At 40.7% G+C, this 19,144-nt stretch overlaps 1 long non-coding RNA gene across 1 annotated transcript in view; it reads right to left on the reverse strand.

Annotated features, from left to right (window-relative positions):
• Window positions 1-19,144, reverse strand: part of LOC113990098 — a 240,914-nt gene that overhangs the window by 184,911 nt on the left and 36,859 nt on the right. The window contains exons 5-10 of the long non-coding RNA XR_005563376.1: window positions 18,683-18,771; window positions 17,142-17,353; window positions 10,797-12,392; window positions 9,994-10,138; window positions 8,928-9,074; window positions 4,310-4,438 (exon numbers count right to left, since the gene is read on the reverse strand). This is a non-coding gene — a long non-coding RNA (uncharacterized LOC113990098). The remainder of the gene's footprint in view (window positions 1-4,309; window positions 4,439-8,927; window positions 9,075-9,993; window positions 10,139-10,796; window positions 12,393-17,141; window positions 17,354-18,682; window positions 18,772-19,144) is intronic.

Raw genomic sequence — 19,144 nt, forward strand, 5'->3', positions numbered from 1 at the left:
ATGGCACATAGCAAATTCCCCCTCTCTCAAAATGCAATCGATTTTAAAAGCGTGCGAGTGAAAGCCTGAGTTCTCAGTCTTTGCAAGTGTCCATGACATGAGAGACTTTAAGTGACTGTAAGCTATTTTCCTTGCTGTCAAGCTGCCAGATGATTTTCTTACCATTAGCACATGCCTATACAGGCCAAACTAATGCTTGCTTTTTTGGACATATGTGAGGAAATAAATGTAATTACAAGCAAGATGTAATCACAATTGCTTTACTATTAAAGCTGCTGTATGCTCTCACGGTTTAGTTAACAATACATGCAGAAAAATGGAATTGCTTGTGTTCTCGGAAAAGGGGAAAAGAGGGGAAAAAAGATAAATATGGCCTCTTTCATTTATATCTGTGAAAACACAACATTTAAATGCAGAATTTGACTTTCCAAATATCACACCAAAAACCTTTTAACAAAAACAGCAGGGAGAGAAAGCTCTTTAAACCATGATATTCCATGAAGGATTATGAAAATAGAGGTCATTGCAAGAAAGAGAATTGCAAATACAACTTGAAAAGCTTCTCACATTTGTAAATACATCGAGGAGAATTTATTCCTCTCTGGTTTTGCTACCAAAGGATATTTACAGGTTCCCAGGGAAAAAGGAAGAAAAAAAAAATGACATCAAATTTGATATACTCTGTGTGGTGCAACATGCTGATGTGTAGTAGTAACACTCAACTGAGCTTCAAAGGAAATGAGTTTTCTAGGCTGGAGTTACACATTACAGGCCTGATCCTGACAACACACTGAGCATTTCCTGAGAGCTTTCGTGTGCCCTCAGCTCTCTCCAAATTCAGAGACAGCTTTTGATTTCTTTCGGTGCTGGATTACGATCAGGAGTAATGAGACAAAAACTAGCATGCTTCAAAGCAAGAGCTGAAGCTCATCTTCTCAGTCCATCACGCTGGGGCCCCCGTCCCTCGTTAGGGCTCCGGAGTGATGAAATAATAACAATTAGGATCCTAATAACAAAGTGAATCCTGGTTTGTCTGTTCAGACAGTCCCAGATTCTGCACAACGACATATCCCACACACCCAGCACAAGAACAAAACGCATTTGTGCTACGTGCAGAGGTGCTTGGGCCTATTGCTGACACACGAGTGGCTGAATGCATTCCCCAGCCTGTGACTGACAGCTGTTATTAACAGGTTTCAGTGCCCTGGATCACTGAGGTCTGTTTTTCAGCAAACCCTAAGCATCAACAGCCTTAAAATTACATCTCTTTAAGGCACAGGCTATCTTATTTCCAAGCAACTAAGCCCACTGCCATGTGCAGAGGACGTGCAGGCAGCCCCTTCAGATGCAAGCCATGGGAGGTGCTAATTTGTGACAGGCACAGGTTGTGTTCTCCCTCCATTACTGATGGATGACTCCCACAAACTTCAGGAGTTCAGGTGGTATGTGCACTCTCAGATGACAAAGGCATAGAATTCCTACTGGTTTGAATTAGATTATCTGAAACTTCAAATATTTCTAAACTTGCACCGTGAAAATAAACCAGAAAAAAGTGACCGTGCACCACTAGAACCAGCCTTCCCTGCCCAAACTTTTTGTGGATCCAAATACTGGAGAAGATCTTTCAAGTTTGTGACATGGTACAGGTGATTGTTATCCCCATTGAAACCAGTGCAAACCGTGCTCATCTCTGCAAAAGGCCACATCCAGGTCTGCCTTTGCTGCTCCAGCTATACAGTTTTGCTTGAACTTGGCAGGTACTTCACAGCTGCAAGGTGAAACTGGTGACTGAAATCAATGGCAAAGCTCTCACAACTTTTAGCAGAACTAGGATTTCACATTATGATTTCCTTCTGTACAAAAAAAAATCAAGCAGAGAGCTGGAGCTCAACTTCTCACTGCCCAAACATCTGATACCAATAATACTTCTTTTACTCTGTCCAAAACTATATTTAAATTGCATTTCTGGCAGGTTTTGAGATGTGTGATATAGATCTCCTGCTATCACATCAGATGTAGTTTCCTTCAGAACTGTTGAACCAGATGTAAAATGTGAGAGATGTAAAAAAGTAAAATAAAACCCCTGCTCAGAGTAAAGTGTTTCTGACATGTGGCTATTATATATGGGGTTTTAGATGTATATCTCCACTCCAGCCATTTAAGAAGGTACACAGGACCGTAACTCTATTGGAGCTGATTAGTGCCAGCTACTTGTGATCAGTAGGAATTTAAAAACCAAGGGCTGCCAAACACTAACAATTTATAAACTGTATGCCAGCAATGTGCTGCAACCGAATATTCTGTAGTACACTTAATTTCAAAGTAGAGCCATATTTAGAACACCAAGGGGGGGGAGGGGAAAGAAGTTAATATATCACGTCAGTATTTGATTTTCAGCACTTAGAACTATACATGTTCTGTTTCTTACTGACAAAGAGAACCAGAGGCACAGAGTGAAAGGAATTCTTGCGAGGTTGTCAAGCAGTTGCACAGACAACAGGTATAGCTGTAAAGTAATTCTCCCTTTTCAAGCATAAAATTGTCTCTTACAAATCTCAGTCACAAATGTGTGTAGGTACAGATTTGAGTTACAAATGAAGAGCAGCGAGCAAGTACTTTGGCAGCAAAGGTGAGTCAGAGCACGGAGGACACTGAGGAAGAAACAGCTGCACTCCCAGCACATTAGCATCCTGATTGTATCCCACTCCCCACAGGCTGAATGATCACTTGCATGACATTCAATGCTATCTGAGGAGCAAAGGAATTTAACCAACTGCCTGCTCTTAAGAGAGAAGAGCAATGATTCTCCTGTCACTATTTTTATCTCTTTGCGACCCCTTTTCAGCTGAAGGAAATCACTCCTGATTTATCGTACTGAGAGGAGGGTTAGTCTGAGTCTGCCTCATTGCAAGACCACAAGTCCTCCATAAAGCAGGGCTTCCTGTCTCCCAGGGACTCAAATTTGTCCCTCCCTGGTGACTATGTGTCTATTAACATCCCAAAGGAACTATGTTGCATAGTGCCTTCAGCTAGATACTACAGATTGGACCACTCCAAAAATTAATATCACTGTGTCCTGTGACCAAACCAACATAAAAGAAGTGGAGGAAAAAAGGTTATAAAGCCAGTACATCCAATCATCAAGAATCAAAAAAGGCTTCTGAGAAAAAAAATCTGATGAGACAAAACTTCATCCTGATCCCAGGAGAAAGGGGATGGCTTTGTTGTACACAGCACCAGCTCAGCAATGCAGAGATGGACACTACTGACACATGGGCACAAAAAGTTGAGTATCCTGTAAAGTAAAGGAGGCTCCTTCTATCCTTCTTGCCCAGAAAAGATAACCAAGGGATCTATCTTTTTTTTTTTTTTTTTTTTAATTAAGAACAAAAGATTTGAGGCTTTAGAAAGCCTCACGGAATGGGACTGAGTTAGGAGTAGAGCTAAGAAAAATTCACCCATAATCCTTGTAGTTAGCCTCTATCTACCCAGCATTTTCTGTAAGTGCCTAAATCCCTTGAAGTAAACACAATATACTGAAACTCTGTGCTTAGACGAGCTCCTTCACTTTTTGGAGTTCAAGGAAGCTAAAATGCAAATGAGATCTTTGACACCCGGGCTCCCTGATGCAAGGGGCACAGGAACCAAGTGAGGAGCCCCAGCATGACTGGAGAGCAAGGAATGTGATAATTCCCATCCTTGCTGACTTGTGGCTAGTACTGCTTGGATACTTTAATATCACTGTAATTTGTAATTGTTCAAATTGATGACATCCTAGTTAATGGAGCCATAAAAAATTACATGAGGCTCAAGGCTCAAAGGCATGCCTGTAAGGATGGAACGTGGGGATTTGGGCAAGAGGATTTAAAGTGGCCTCCATGCTTCATACAGGCATAAATTGGGCCATTGTGATAAAGGTCTGACAATGCTCAGGGAACTATTTTTATGGTGCCAGCAGTGAGGAATTTTTTGCACTGTTACTGGCAGGGCAACTTCAAACTCTCTCCACTGTCTATGGCACACAGGACCATAGAATATCCTGATCCTTAAGGATCATCAAGTACAACTTCTGGCCCTGCACAGGACACCCCAAAAATTACACCATGCACCCAAGAGTGTTGTCCAAATGCTTCTTGAACTCCGCCAAGCTTGGTGCCATGACCACTGCCCTGGGGAGCTTGTTCAGTGCCCAACCACCCTTAACGAGCCAACATCCAAACATTCCCACACAGTTAACATGGGAGTCCCTGAAAACACCTTTGGAGCACCTCACCCCGGAACAGCCAGTGTGCTGAGAGCCCAGCAGTACCTGTGGTTAGTCAGAGCAGGAGTGTTGCACATTCTTTGGAGAGCACACCTCAGCCTTTGAACTCAGGAGGAGTCGCGATACACCCTGGTTTACCCGAAGGGCCTCAGCAGAAGTTGTGGAGTTAGATCCCTGTGATGACAAATGTTGAGGTTTCTCAATAGGTATTTTAATTTGGGATCCTGCACTAAATTACCACATCCTGGTCCTGCAAACATAATCTGAGATATGGCAAATATTTGGAAACATATGGAAATCCAGATGTTCTCTCACATCATACTGGAAAAGATCACTACAGACTATGCTCAATAGATGCCTGTTATGATCTTACACTTTTATTTTTAGAGAAATGCTATTAAAAAAAAAAGAGAGAAATTGATCCTAATGGTAAATGACATTTTAGTTCAGTCACAATTACAATCAACCAGACTTACTCTTAGCATTAGTAGCAGGATATGATCCTTAAGTTCATACAGGGTTAAGTTTGTCATCCTTAGAGATTTCTTAATGACCCTTGTTATCTAAACCCCAACTCGAAATGGTGGCTGTGTATTATGTTTTCAATGCACATCCTCAGACATATTAGGACACGAAGTGAACCTGACAGGGAGAAGAATATTTCCTTTCTCCTCTGAAATGCCCCAGGAGGGTTTTCTGCAGGTGACCTCCTCAGACCTTGGCTCTACATTAGAGTTATTGTCCTGAGAGAAGATTCAGTTAAAACACACAATTCATTTCATATAGTGCTCTTGAGTTTATTCTTGATGGCAGCTAACTTGTAAAATTTTATTATGGATTCTTCTTTGGTTTGCTTGATGGAAAACAATTATTCTATCATCAGGTCTAAATGATATACATTGCTGGACTATACAATTTTCTTTCCATTACTATTTTCAGATAAAATGTCAATTTCTGCTTAAAAAGAAGTTCAGAACATCTTTCCTAACATATTATCAATATATTAATTTAGATTAAATGTCTGTGTTCAAACAGGTCTGGTATTTTAAAACAAGACATGACTTCTGAATACAACCTGTTGATTATAATAATGATGATGATGTAACAGTGTGCTGGTGTCTCTAATTGTTGCAGGCAATACACAAATGCTTGGTAAAAGTTCCTCTATGCCTGAAACTGCTCATACTCTCACTAGACAGAAAGCCACAGTGCAGCAGAGTCCTACCCTAGGAAGTGAAGCTGCAGCACAGAAAAACATGCAACTCCTGCCCAAATAAACAGGCTATCTCTGAGAAGCAGCTGTGTCTCCACAGCCCTGCAGAGCCAGCAGCTCAGTCCCAGCAGCAGCAGGGACCTGTCAGTGCAGCAGTGCCCTGCTTTTCCAGCTCTGCTTCCAGAGCTGGCCTGTCCACAAGTAGCTCGGATATCTCTGCACTTCATTTCCGAGGGCAGGTGTGCCCCACACGACTCAGAGGGCTTGAGAAGGGCTTTGCTGCCACCTAGAACCAAGACTACTAAATCCCAGCTGAGAAGAGCAGCTGTAAGGCTGCTCAGGTGTGAGCCTTCTTAGTCAGTGTAATTCTATCCACAGTAGCCTTGGCATTTACTTAGGGGAAAGTGTCATGACAGCAGAGCTAAGCCCATACAATTTATTTACAAGCATGTTTTGAGATGATTGTGGAGCAAAACACATGACCTTGAAATACATTGCTCTACAAGGACTTTGGCAGGGAGCTATTCTCATACTACAATAAAATGTTCAGTGCTGTGACCCCACCCTGGTTTCATGTCATTGCCCTTACACCTCCTCCAGAGTAACACCAGCCAAGGCAAGAGGCCAAAGCCAACTTCTCTCTCTTGCCTAAGCCTATATGTTCTCTAAGACAAGTAAAAGTGGATAATGAACGTATCTGCAAGCTCTTAAAACTTCACCAGGACTAGAGAAAAGAACCCACCCATCTACAAACTGCAGCAGGTGCAGTGCCTTGTGACCAAAGGTGTTTTCAGAAATGGGTAAGTTTGAGTTGGATGGGCCTATTTCCTGGAAAAATAGAGCATTTCAGGTGCTATGTGCCCTCTCTCCTTTACAAACACATGCATTGGAAGTCTGAGTCATATTCAGAAACAATCAAAAACTCCCACTGATTTCACCAGGCTTCAGGTAAGACGGTCTGTGCTAACAGGAGGTTAAGCCCAAAATACTTGTATCAATCCTTTTCTTTTAAATCCCCAAGCAACAGACATTTTTGTTCAGAATGAGGTTCACCTCTTATCCCCCAAATTTGCAGGTCCCAAGCTGCTGTTTCTAGTAGAACTTTCTCTTGCAAAACACTACTGAAAAATTCACAGATACTTATTGAGCCATTATCCGTATATTTGATATATATCAAGTGAAAAATCCAAGTCACTAGAAATATTATGCAGCTTCTTCAGTGCACTGTACAGTCAGATTGCTCTGATGAGATGGCAGATGCAACCTAGGAAATTAAAGTAAAGCCAGCACTGTGGATTTGTATTTTGAATCTGGTTGAAAGCACAAGGAACATTTAAAGCAGCTTTATACAAAGCCCATTCCCAGGGATGAATCTTGTTTTTGTAGCAAGTATCATGGTGGGGTAAAGCCTGTTGAAAAAGCCCAGGTCTCCTGGAGGAAAATGTTCAGAACGTGATTTTATTTAAGGTTTATTACAGTGTCCTAGGAAATCATTCAGTGGTTTTTTTCATGCTTGCATATACCCTTGAACATCAATTTGGAGGCATGCAGAATTATATGATTCCATGGAAATTAACATGGTAATGAATATTAACATGACAATTAATAATACACTTAAACGTGTGTCATGCAGTTGAGTGAGCCAAGAATGAACCAAATGTATTGTACCAACTAACCCCCCACAGTTACAAGATAGAAATGAACAGCATTTTGTAATTATACACAGTGACATATTTTCTCATATCTACTGCCAAAAAAAATATCACTTTTTGGAATTAAAAGAGAGAGCAGCAAATAGAAACAGCTATGTCATCAGTAATCGCAAACATGTTTTCAGCTCCAGCTTCTGATAACTATCCAAAGGCGTTCTTTTAATTGGTAAAATTGACAACTATCCAAAAACAAAGGAGTCCTTAAGGGCCATGCTCACCGCTAACAAGTTAGATAAAGAAATCAGAGTACCTAGAAAGTTTTGTGAGTAGATGGGAATTGGCAAATAAGCAGTACAACTGAAAAGTAAACGGTGCTGCTTGTAAAGGGGCTTTTTAGGTATTACAAGACTCTATTAACTTTGCTACATGGGGTCTGATCAAGTTGTCCATGAGAGGTGGACAACAGATTGACTTACAGTATTTAAAATATAACCACCTCTCACAGCAACACTAAGAGGATTGCTTAGGACAAGTCTGCTTAAGACAGGCACTCTCCAGCATGTGATAAAACAACCTGGCAAAATCCAAAACAACCTTCCAGCTGATACAGAGTCAGAGAACTTGGTCCCAGAGCTTTACAACTAAAAGATGCTTTGGTAGGGCATTATTCTTAGATGCAGGTGAGACCTCAGTCCAAGATGTAGTGGGAGAATCTGATGATCCCATGCACCCACCCCACTCACAGGTAAAGTGGCTTGTGTGAACGAGGTCTACAAAATGATCCAAAGGCAGGCAAAGGGAGACTCTGCCAGGTCTCCTCTGCAGCCAAAAAGATGTTTCACCAGCCTGATCATGTTTGAACATTAATCCTTACTTAACAAGGATTATTGTTTGATAACATCACAGGCAAGCAGGAAAGTAAGGTCCCTACTCTGAACTTTCTTATCTAAAGAAATTTTGTCTTTCAAGTATCACACTATATCCCTGTTAAACAACGAAGCCAGAAGCCCACAGACTATGCTCCTCATGAACTGAACAGGAATTAGGATACTGAAAGCATCTAATATTCTGTGTCTGGGGAATCCAGAATACCAAAATATCTGCAGGTCATAGGTGGCACACAAGTAATGAAAAACACCTTCAGTGGGAAGAGCCTCAGTGCTGCTCATGTTCAGCTGGACCTGACCAGGAGAGTTCTGAGCAAGTGAAAAGTCTCTTTATTCATCTGGCTGAACAAACAGGTACTAAAATGTACCTATATAAACTACAAATCTCTGTTTCCTCCCCACACAGTGTATTCCATACGTCCCATATCAATATTTTGCCATTTTCTACTGATGGTTCTGGGAGAAGCAAGTTTTAAGTTCCCTTGAAATCAGCATGTTTCCCCATGATTAGCTGTCTCCTGTCCATTTGTAGTGTTTAAGTGACTGAAAACACTGTATTCAAAGAATAATTAATAAAGCTTCCTGGGGCCCAAGAGTTTCCATGGACATAGCTTTGTGTACACCATAAACTATGTGTAAATATGTACTTGGACAGTTGTTGAAAACATGTCTAATTTTTCCCAAACACCACAGCTCTTTCCAAACAGCATAGTTTGATGGCATAATGCACATTTAAAGATTTTTTAAGTCTGTTTTATTTATAGTTATTTACTTAATAGAGTACATCAAGCCTTCAAAATCTTTGTGGGCCATGTGTGAACTAAGTAGGCATTCAACCATTGTTCTAAAAACATGTGTCATCTACTACAATCAGAACCTGCACTCAGAAAAAAATAAGGCTTGAATATTACCTGGGCAGTGTTACCATGATATTTCTACATCCACAGGGACAATTCTGCTTCTAGGATGCCAGCTCTAAATCCAAAGCATGTCCATTAAACCAATGATCTTTTGCTCTTCTTTTCTTCTTGATAAGTAGCAGGATAATTCAACTCCTTCTGAAACACATGGAAAGTTACAGAGGAGGCAGAGCCGACTGTTAGTAAGATTTCCACTAATTCAGGTTAAAATACAGTAGGAACCAACATTTAGTAATGTTCCTCTCTACTTCAGCTGGCCTCTTTCATGTAGAACTTAAACTGAAATCTCTTTTCTCAAGTATTGTAATATGCTCAATTCAAACATGGTAATATAGGTTGGGAAAGAAAGAATCCAACGAGTAACACACCACAAGTTCTTCAAGCCTGAATTATTTTAAGACATACTTCCCATTGAGTAGGTCAGTCACAAAAACCTGGTTTCCATTTCAGTGCTGTCACTACTCTGTTCAGGGTATCCTGTTCATTTCTGAACAACACACCTCAGTTTTCTCCCTCTGCAAAGCCCTTTGCAATTTGTTTTGAGACATATGGGTGCAAAGAGTTCTCTAACACCTAAAAACAGTTACAATTGGTTTTGGTGTTGTCACTGTTGTTAAGTAAAGTTTCTTTAAATGCTCGAGCTACTCTTCTGTCTTGTGCAGAAACTACTACAGTAGTATCCCAGATACTATTGCATCACCAACAAAACTGGAAGATATTCAGAGCACTTAAGAGATTTGCAGAGACTCAGACCTATCAGTGTAAAGTGCATCAAACGATTCACCACAGGCCTATCTATATATCACAGATATCAAATTCAATTTTAAATCCAAGAAGGGGAAAAAAAATGAGAGATATGAAATTCATATACTGTAATTAAATGGAAAACACATGCAAACTGTAGCAGAAAAATAATAGAAACATGAATCGTGTATGTTGCATCTGTCTGTTATTATGGTAGGAGTGGCAATGATTAGTAGAAATAGGGTTGCAAAATTATTTCTTATATAATATCACTTCCTGTGCCCACAGGGTAAGCGTGATGAAGACAACTCACCCTTAGGCAAGAGCAAAGGCAGAAAGCAGAGTCCCTTCTGCTGGGAAAGAGGAGCACTCGGTTGCACGGAAGCCTTGGCAGCCAAAGGAGGTGCCGACTTCTCACTCTTTGAAGGTACCAGCAACCAGTCTTGGAGCTGGCACACCTATTTGAGAGAAAGACAGCACTGCCAGGGACCTACTGCCTAGATATCCTGGTCAACAAGAATCTGCTCCAGAATCATTCTGCACAAGGGAAGGATTGTAACAACGCTCTGAAAGCTCTAAAACGTTGATTTCGTGGACAGTGTTATGCAAATCCAATGGTGTATAAACGTGAACTTTTACATACACACTTAGACTGGGAGCTTGTAATTACGCACACACACGGATGGCCCCGCTCCCAGGGAGGATATTCCCATACTCAGCACTGTTCAAGAGTGTTGTGCCATGTCTTTTTGTGTATCAAATGTAAAACAGCTCCGTTAACACGCAGACACGGGTGTCTCTGGGGTCCTACTACGTACATGGCTGAAGAGGCAGCAGTCAGCCACTGCACATAATGGTGATGGGCTGTGCTTTCACTCTGAGAGTTTAACCCTGAGGTCTTCCAGAAGCAAAACTCAACACATTGCCTAAGACCACACGATAAAGCAGTGGCAAGCTTGAGCTGGCAATCTGGGTGGAGGATCTCCCCCCTCCACCCAAGCCTGACTCACTGCAGCTCCCTGCAGCTGAAATATGAAGGGGCAAGATCTTTGATGGTGGTTGATGTAAGCAATCAGTTTGGCTGCCTTTAGGAAGCGCTGAAACAGGTGACCTTACTGGGGACATCTGAGGTTAAGTTCCACTTTGGGTCTTCTGTCCACCAGAAACCAGCGTGGGCTGCAGCAGATTTCACTGATGCTCTCTGTGCAGCTTCATTGACTCCCAAACATGCAAGGGAGAGGAAGTTAAACTGGCTTTAAGCATCTCTGCTTCCTCCTGATTCCGTGAGCTGCATCACCACAATGCCCAGCTATGGTACACATGTCCAGTCCTTACATATATGCTGCTTTGAGCTCTGCTGCATTAACATAACCAACATAAACACCCCTGGATTCTTTATGCACCGTGCTGGGTTTGGAAAAGGTGGGGGGAAGAAGGTATTTTCTGCAAACAGAATTTTTCATAAGAGGCACAGTCACCTTTTGCTATTACAAATACAAGAGCAATAACAATATATACAGGCCCGAGCAATAATGGAGATTCTGGCAGATATTTTTTCCCTGTCATAAGCACACTGGGCCTAAGGCAAGGTTTTCCTCTACTTAATAAAGAAAATGGAAAGGTAGGGAGAAAACTAAAATGAAAAAAAAAAAAACCTGCATTGCCTCTCAAATTACAAAACCTGCTAAATATTTAGGGCATTCTTTCCCACAAACATTTCAAGTGGATGAGAAAGAGGTTTGTCTTCTTGACAGTTCACATCCTCTTGTGGGCCAGACTCATTCCTCTGGAAGCTCACTGAAGTCAATGGTAGAGCAGCAGGGATGACAGATGAAGCTCACAATCCCCATTTTAGTGGTGCCTATCCACCATTCACACAAATCAGCTCAGGATTAGGATGCAAGTGAAGACACTAAATGTGCAGGTTGAGGAGACGACTAAAATAGCATAAATAGCCTAAAATCTGTGGCAAATGTGTGTGTTTAATTCCACTCTCAGTCTCTTGGCTAGAAAGGAAGGGCTTGAATGATGTAACAGTAACTGTTTTATAGTTATGGTATCTGCTTAGAGTGACATGTATTCTTGCTGTTTGGGGGTTTTTTTCCCCCTCAGTTGTAGTGAATTGCCATCCCATGCTCTCATTGCATGCCAGGTTATCTTCATGGCAGAGAACAAATTGACAAGTGCTTACAGTTGACTAGCGAAGGGTCACTCTGCAAAGAGCTCCTACGTTTGCAAATCATCAGTCCAAAACACTCTAAACTTCTTTCAAAACACCAACAAAACTTCCCTGGCCTTTTAAACTGGAAATAGAAAACCTGATTTCAATAACAGGCCCCAACCAATCTGAGTTTATTAGCAACTGAATTAGAAAATGACCTCAAGTCCAAATGAAAATCAGTGAACAGTCATTAGATCAAGTAAAAATGAAAGTGAAGAAGACAAAAAGCCATACCTGTAATCATCCCCCCGAAATTAAGTTATCAGCTATCAAGCAAATAACTGCTATGTTAAAAGCTTTTTCACATTAGGCCACTTGTTCTTCACAATAATTAAAATACAATGTTTTAATAAAAGAGTTTCATTTATATTCTGATAGTCAGGCTGGCACTTAACTTGATTTGCGGCTGTTCTCAATTAGAACTGTTTATGGTCTCCAAAATCCCTTCTTGGATGCTTCTGAGGTTCTGCACCAGAAAGAGGAGGGGAAAACTGGCAAATCAAAACAGAGATGTGAGAACTGTACTGGGAAAAAAAAAGCAACATCCCCCCCATCCCCAGAATCTGGATTCTGAACTAAACCAAAGCCAAGCTGCAATGAAATGTAAAACTTTGGCCAAATTCCTAAATTCTAGTATCATGATTTTCATTTACAGTACTTATTTTGCAGCCCATATTGATTTCACATTGGGCAAGCCACTATTTTTAAGACAAATTTTCCATTTGCAAGGTTTTCATCTGCCATTTCCCAGCCCTACGTCCCACAGCGAACTTCCCCCACCCGAACCAGTTTGAGCTGGATCCCCGAGTCACACAGCTGCCCTTTGACAACCCCATCCCCACTGACAGGGTGAGCACATCCCATGCCACCCTGGACTCCCATCACCCAATTTGTGTCTGAAGGCCACCTCACTGCCTAACAGGGTGCTGAAGCACAGCACTGTGCTGCACACGCCCTCTGATATCACCCTCCTGACTGCTTTGCAACAGGGAAAAGATGAGGACATGACAGAGAAGCAGCCACTGTTCTTCCTCACTTCAAAAGACAATACCATGGCATTAATAACCCCTCACACTTACTAACAGCCAGCTTTATAAACAGTAATTAAAAATGCCTTCTGGTGTACCTGCATAGGAAATGTGATTTTTGTTCTCCACAAGGACCACACTTTCTTTAGTGACTTCTGATTAAAGGATCCGACATTGAGCACTAAAGGCTTAATTTCCAGGGGTACAAGCAACTACAGGTCATATTGTACAACCTTCTAACAGTGCCTAATAGCAGCTAAAAGTTAAAATCTGATATTTTCAGCAGAAAGCCTCATAGTTCTTCATTTCAGATACTTTCTGCAAACTGCTAATCAGTAATTTTGAAAGAGGGGCAGGATTCATACATCAAAGATTGTGAAATCTGTTTAATCATTTTTACAAATATGTATTTAAAAAAAAAATCTCTTGCTTATTGCCCTGACATTGCCAGGGATGAATTAAAGCAGCATTCTGAGATTCACTACGCTGACTGTTCATTGGCTCATGCTTCTCCTTTTACTTTTAATCTTCGAACTGGCCAAAGTTTTTACCACTCACCATTTCTCCAAAAATTAAGCCTTCTCCAAGCACTAGCTGGAAGTGAAAACTGGTGACAGTTAAAGCCCTGCTCACTCAGTGCAACCTGGGTGAGCCCAGAGACGCCAAGTCACTGCTCTGTCTAATTACAAACCCGAGGCAGATTAACCTTTGATGACTAAATTAATCTTCTAAATAAAATGAATATGCATCAGCCTGCAAATTAGGATTAAATGCTTAGCAGAATCTTTATGTGATCAAGCAGGTTTTGTGGTGCAGATGTTAACCATTAACATGAAGCAATAAAATCATTCTTTTTTCTTATAATAACACCTAACAATTCCAAAGCCACCTTTCATCTGAGAATCTCAAAGGGTTTCATAAACATAATTAATTAACCCTCTCAGCATCTGAGACAAGAGCATAATAATATCCCCATCCAACAGCTGAAGAAACAGAGGCACAGCCACGTCCCGGATCGCGGGCCTCGGACTGCGCGTAAGGTGGGTGTTAAAAAACGCTTTGAAGAGAAAGAAAAGAGCAGGTTTATGCTGCCTTCAGCCCTTCTGTCATGCACACTGGCAGGGTGGCTTCTCCATGAGGCTGAACTATCAGCACACATGCATGTCCCTCTCCCAGAAATGCTCACGGAGGTTCTGTAGACACTGAAACACGGGAGAGGAGGCACCGCTGGAGCAGCACATCCCTCTGTATCAGCACAGATTTCACTGCGAAAAGCAGTGGGACTTGTCTCACTACAAACCAAATGAAAACAAACATCACACTCCCCTAAGGTACTACATAATTCTGAAATAAGCCATTCCAGCAATTTGGGGTGAATCTTGAAGAGAAAAAAATTGTTTCTTGATTTTTTGGGCACTGGGAACTATCAGTCCCTTAAAGAATCTGTTCCTTGCACATACAGTTACAACAATTTAGTCACAAGCAGACTCTGATGGTGGCACTTCCACTTTTTTTGGTGGAACAGCTGTCCTTGCAACGTGATTCCTATGTCTACATGGAGTAAAATGATTGCATGGAATTCTACCACTTCCATCTGCATCCTGACACCAACATGGGAAGAGATGTGGCCATAGTTCTTCCAGGCTCTCCCAGAAGACCAAATGGTTTAAGGGAATCAAGGAAACCTTCTGCTGAGGTCCACTTTCTGTTTTCCCTCTTCCAATGGGATATTCATTTCCAAGTGGTTTACAATAGGGAATTTGGACAAATGTACACGTCGTGACTTTTCAGCCTTAGTACCCCCTGATTTGAATTTCATTAGTTTCAAACATTATGCATTTCATTATTATCAAACTGTAAAAATTAAGTTTTAATTTGATCTAGTTGAATCAAAAATAATGTAACAGTACCGCTGAGCTATGGACAGGCATGTGAGAATTCACATTCTTGGTAGTCCAATTTGTTGGCACGTTTTGTTGTCCAATCGTAGCAGCTTCTCCTGGTGTGTAAGTTTTCCTTTTATGTAAACTAATCTGTTGGTGTAAAATGTCTGTTGCTGCAAACGTAATTTTATTTGTTCAAAAGGGTAACTGGATAAGTTCTTAAGGTCAGTTTAAATTTCTTGGCTATGAACAGGAATCTTAAGCTATAAATTAACCAATATTTTAGACTATTGACATCACATATATGATTTTTGGCATGTAAGTGACTTCCACAGTACTGGGGGTTAGACATTTAAAAGCATTTCTTGTTTTCATACAATGGCTTCTAAAATCCGTGGAAAAATTCCAAGGACTTTAATAAGCTTTGGATTGGGCACATTATTACTGTGAATGTAATTCTTGATACCTCTCCTAACATCTAGGCCATGTGAGAAACTTAGGAAAAGCAATTAACATTCCTCCATCGACTTTCGTATTTACATTTGAAATTTACCATTTAAGACTTTAATTCTCCATAAAACTGCTTAAATATACATAACTTCAGTGTTACTTAAATGTTTTATGATCTTCCTGAAATGATCCGCTAATTAAAATCACTTACTTAATTTAGTACCTAAAATTTACCTTCATTTATTTGGACGGAATTGGATTTAACGTGCAGGTTTTGTCCATTTTCTTTCTGAGAAAATCTTAATTTGGAAGGAAAATTACGGTTATATGGAAGGGAGGAGGATGTCTTGAAGGCTGCAAACTTTAACTAGTGGTAATCATTAGCTACCGTGTATGACATGATGTATGCAATTAAGAAATAAATTTATTGCAGAAACTTGGAATTATCAATTAAAAAGTAGTCAGTGCAGTCCCACAAGGTCTGATATGATTACCTGTGTTGTCTGGGCTGTCGCTTCCAATGCTGTTTTGGGTCTCAAAGACCTCAGAGGGGTGCTCTGTATGTCGAGTTAAATAAGTGAGACAACCTTAGTGGAAAAATGCCACAGTACAAGGGGGTGCAAACACAACTATTCTAGAGGGGAATGAAGATATCGGCTTCAAGCTGAATATTATGGGCAAACTGTTCTTCCTTCCTGCTGTGCTTCCAAATGGACCAACAGGGCCACTCCATTTGTGGCTGTCCCCCAGTGCACCTGGTGGGTTAGGGAATGCTGAACCTCGGGGGCATTAAAGGACACTCCAGCCTGTTACATTTTTTTTTTTCTTACTTATTACCTCTGCAGACTTTGATTTTTCCGTCTTCAGTTTCCTCAAGTTTAAGGCCAGAAGTGACAGTTAAATTATCTAGTCTGACCTTGTATATATGCCAGGCCACTAAGCTAAACTCACTGACCTCCTTTTCTCTAAGCTCCCTGTCATAACACTGATCCACAAATGGGGCTCAATTATGAGGCAGTAAATCAGTGTAAAAAAAAAAATAAACAGCTCCTCCCATCTGCCTTTCTCTCCAAAATCCCAACTCCAGCAAAATTCTGTTGCTCACTCTGAAACAGAATGAAAAATTTGGCATCCTCTGATGAATTAGATTTTGTTTCTTGTGCAGAGTGTCTCACATCTCTATTGCTCTGGGCTCTAGTTTGGACTAAAAATAAAATTAATAGAAACTGTCACCTCATCATATTTTTTACCTGATTGGTGTAGATGGATCTTAAATACTTTATATTCAGCTATATAGAGGCTGAGTACACCTATTTATGAATTCACATCCAAACCGAATGAAGTTAAAACACAAGTTGTTCATCCGCAGACTCACTATAAAAACCTAATTTTTTCTAGCACTGTATAACTTCTTCAAACCAATATACATCAAGAAGCCTAACACACTGTTCACAACTCCAGTACCTGCCTACACAGTAAAACTTTTGACATTTACCAGAAACAGAGAAAAAGAAAATAACAGTCCAAAACTCACGATAACATTTTTCATGATATGATTTGAAGACTGTCTCTTGGCTCCACAATAAAGACTGCTGGAGACACAAGAAGCCTGACAGACAGTGATTGTCTCCTCTTTCAAAACTCTGCTGACAGCATCAACTGTTGTTCACTTTGGTATCAGGGGGTGTCAGGAAGAGTGAAACACTGCTTACCTTATGCGTCATGCAAAATTTAGCACCCCTGTCTTTCCCTGGATTCACCCCAGGAGCGTTCCAAAACATGCACAACAAAACCACATGAAACTCAGATGATTTCAGATCACGTTACAAAGTCAAAACACAGAACAGATTCACAGAAACATTTGCTAAGGTTCACCAACCTGTTGAGTGAACCTGGGCCCGGTTCCAAGCAAATCTGGATTGATTAATGTTTTCTTTAAATCAACATCACCTGATGTTCTTTGCTACTGATGTGAATCTCAGCTTTTCCTTTTCTCCTTGGGATTTTGGAGTGGTGTAAGTACACAGCTGAAAACAGCACATGGAACGCACATCCATCTCTGTATAACTGAGGAACATTTTATCACCATTTCTGCAACACAATAAAATATTGCAAAACCTGCATCCCACCAGCCTTGTCAGTATTTTGCACTATTATGAGTTTTTTGGGGAGAGCTCAGGGTAGGGCTTTTTTCAAACTGTTCATGCACTTAAGAACATGGCAGGAAATGAGCTCTTTCTACATTTCAAACATGGGACCAAATCGAGATATACTCAGCTGTACAAGGACTCCCTGAAATCAATGGAACTACTTATGGATTAATATACCATCACTCACTGTGATTGAAAGCTACTGTAAATAAGCTTTGGAAACTATATCCCAACTATAGTTGTGCTCAGTGGTTTGTAATATTCCAGCACCTGCTAAATATAAACAAATGAAATAAAGTGGGAGATAGTGATACTCTGATTTCTGTTCGCACTGACTGTACATTTGTTGGAGGTGTCTCAGCAATCAGAACACTACATAAATACCTTGCCATGCCTGTGGGATCTCATGCTAACTTATAATCCATCACTGAAGACAGCAGCAGCTCTTGAAGACATGCTAAAGCACTTCTGAGGTTGAATGTAATTCATTGTTACACTCTCCGGTTGCATATTTATTTCCTCTCACAGGAAGAAGTGGCTACACGTGGAGCAGTTGTACGCTGGAAATTTCACTTAAAATTTGCATCATATTAAACAATTACTGACCAAAGGCTCTGTAATTTATCAGTTGGTTTATCTTCTTCTTTCCAAACGAATTCTTTGTCAACAACCTTTACATTCAGGAGCTCTGCCTTGACATACAGCTTGTCTGTACCTATATCTTTATTTGGAAACTGCACAACTTTTCAGGATTGAGACACCATCCAGATGAAAGAAGAACCTGTCCCACCATGTCCTCGCTGCACACAGGTAAGTATGTATTTTGTGTGCATTAAAAAAAACCCTGTTTATCACATAGTTGTGTTATTCATTTTCTTAATTTCTGACTCCCAGTTTCAGAAAAACAAAAAGCTGAGGAAAATGTTAAAGAACTGCCAAAGTTTCTGTTGGAATAGAAAAGGAACGGGAATATTGTAAGACAGACTGTTCCCTCAATTTCTTCTGGCCAATTTGTAGCCCCAGGAGATCTGCACAAACTTTGAACAAGCACAGAGGCCTGGCAGTGCTGACACGAGCTGAACTCCTCCCGCCTTGTGAAATTCAACCACTGCAACTTCATAGGCAGCTTTGGCCAAATAAAGAGAAGATCAACCCAAAAGAAAAAGAGATTTAAAACTGACTGGATTCTTAAGGAGAATTTTTGTCATCAACTGAAAAAGCCCCCGGTGTTTCGTCAGGGAACTTTCTAGCAGCCTAATCTTTCACTTACATGTTTGCATTGCTGGAGTCCTTCCCCGCTCTCCTGGGTTCCTGCTTTTCTTTTTACTACTGATTTAGATGTCGGTGTCCACTAATCATCTGAAAAAAAAGGAATCTTTAATGTCCAGGTTGTAAATATGCCACTGAGTCCCAAGAGCCTAACATATGTCAAAGGCATGAAATGATGGCCATGAAAAAGGGAACTCTACATCTGTGTTTGCTTAGCAGAAGAACTGCAGGGCTGACCTGTGGACTGATGTGGCTGTTTAATATGGTCTCTGCAAACTGTTCAATAACATCAGAACTGCTGGTTAATCCTCTTACCAGTACCATTGACATTATTTCATGTTCTACTAATTCCAAGCCATCTGCAGAAATACTTGCCTCTCTTGGCAAGTCAATACAGAGTGGCCGAATTTTTTAAAAGGCTGCAGCTCTAATCTTCCAGGTATAATTTCAGAACAAGGTTATT

The sequence above is a fragment of the Pipra filicauda genome, unplaced genomic scaffold (genome assembly GCF_003945595.2).
Source record: "Pipra filicauda isolate LSUMZ 115617 unplaced genomic scaffold, ASM394559v2 scaffold203_size1373443_pilon, whole genome shotgun sequence".
NCBI classification, from domain to species: Eukaryota; Metazoa; Chordata; class Aves; order Passeriformes; family Pipridae; genus Pipra; species Pipra filicauda.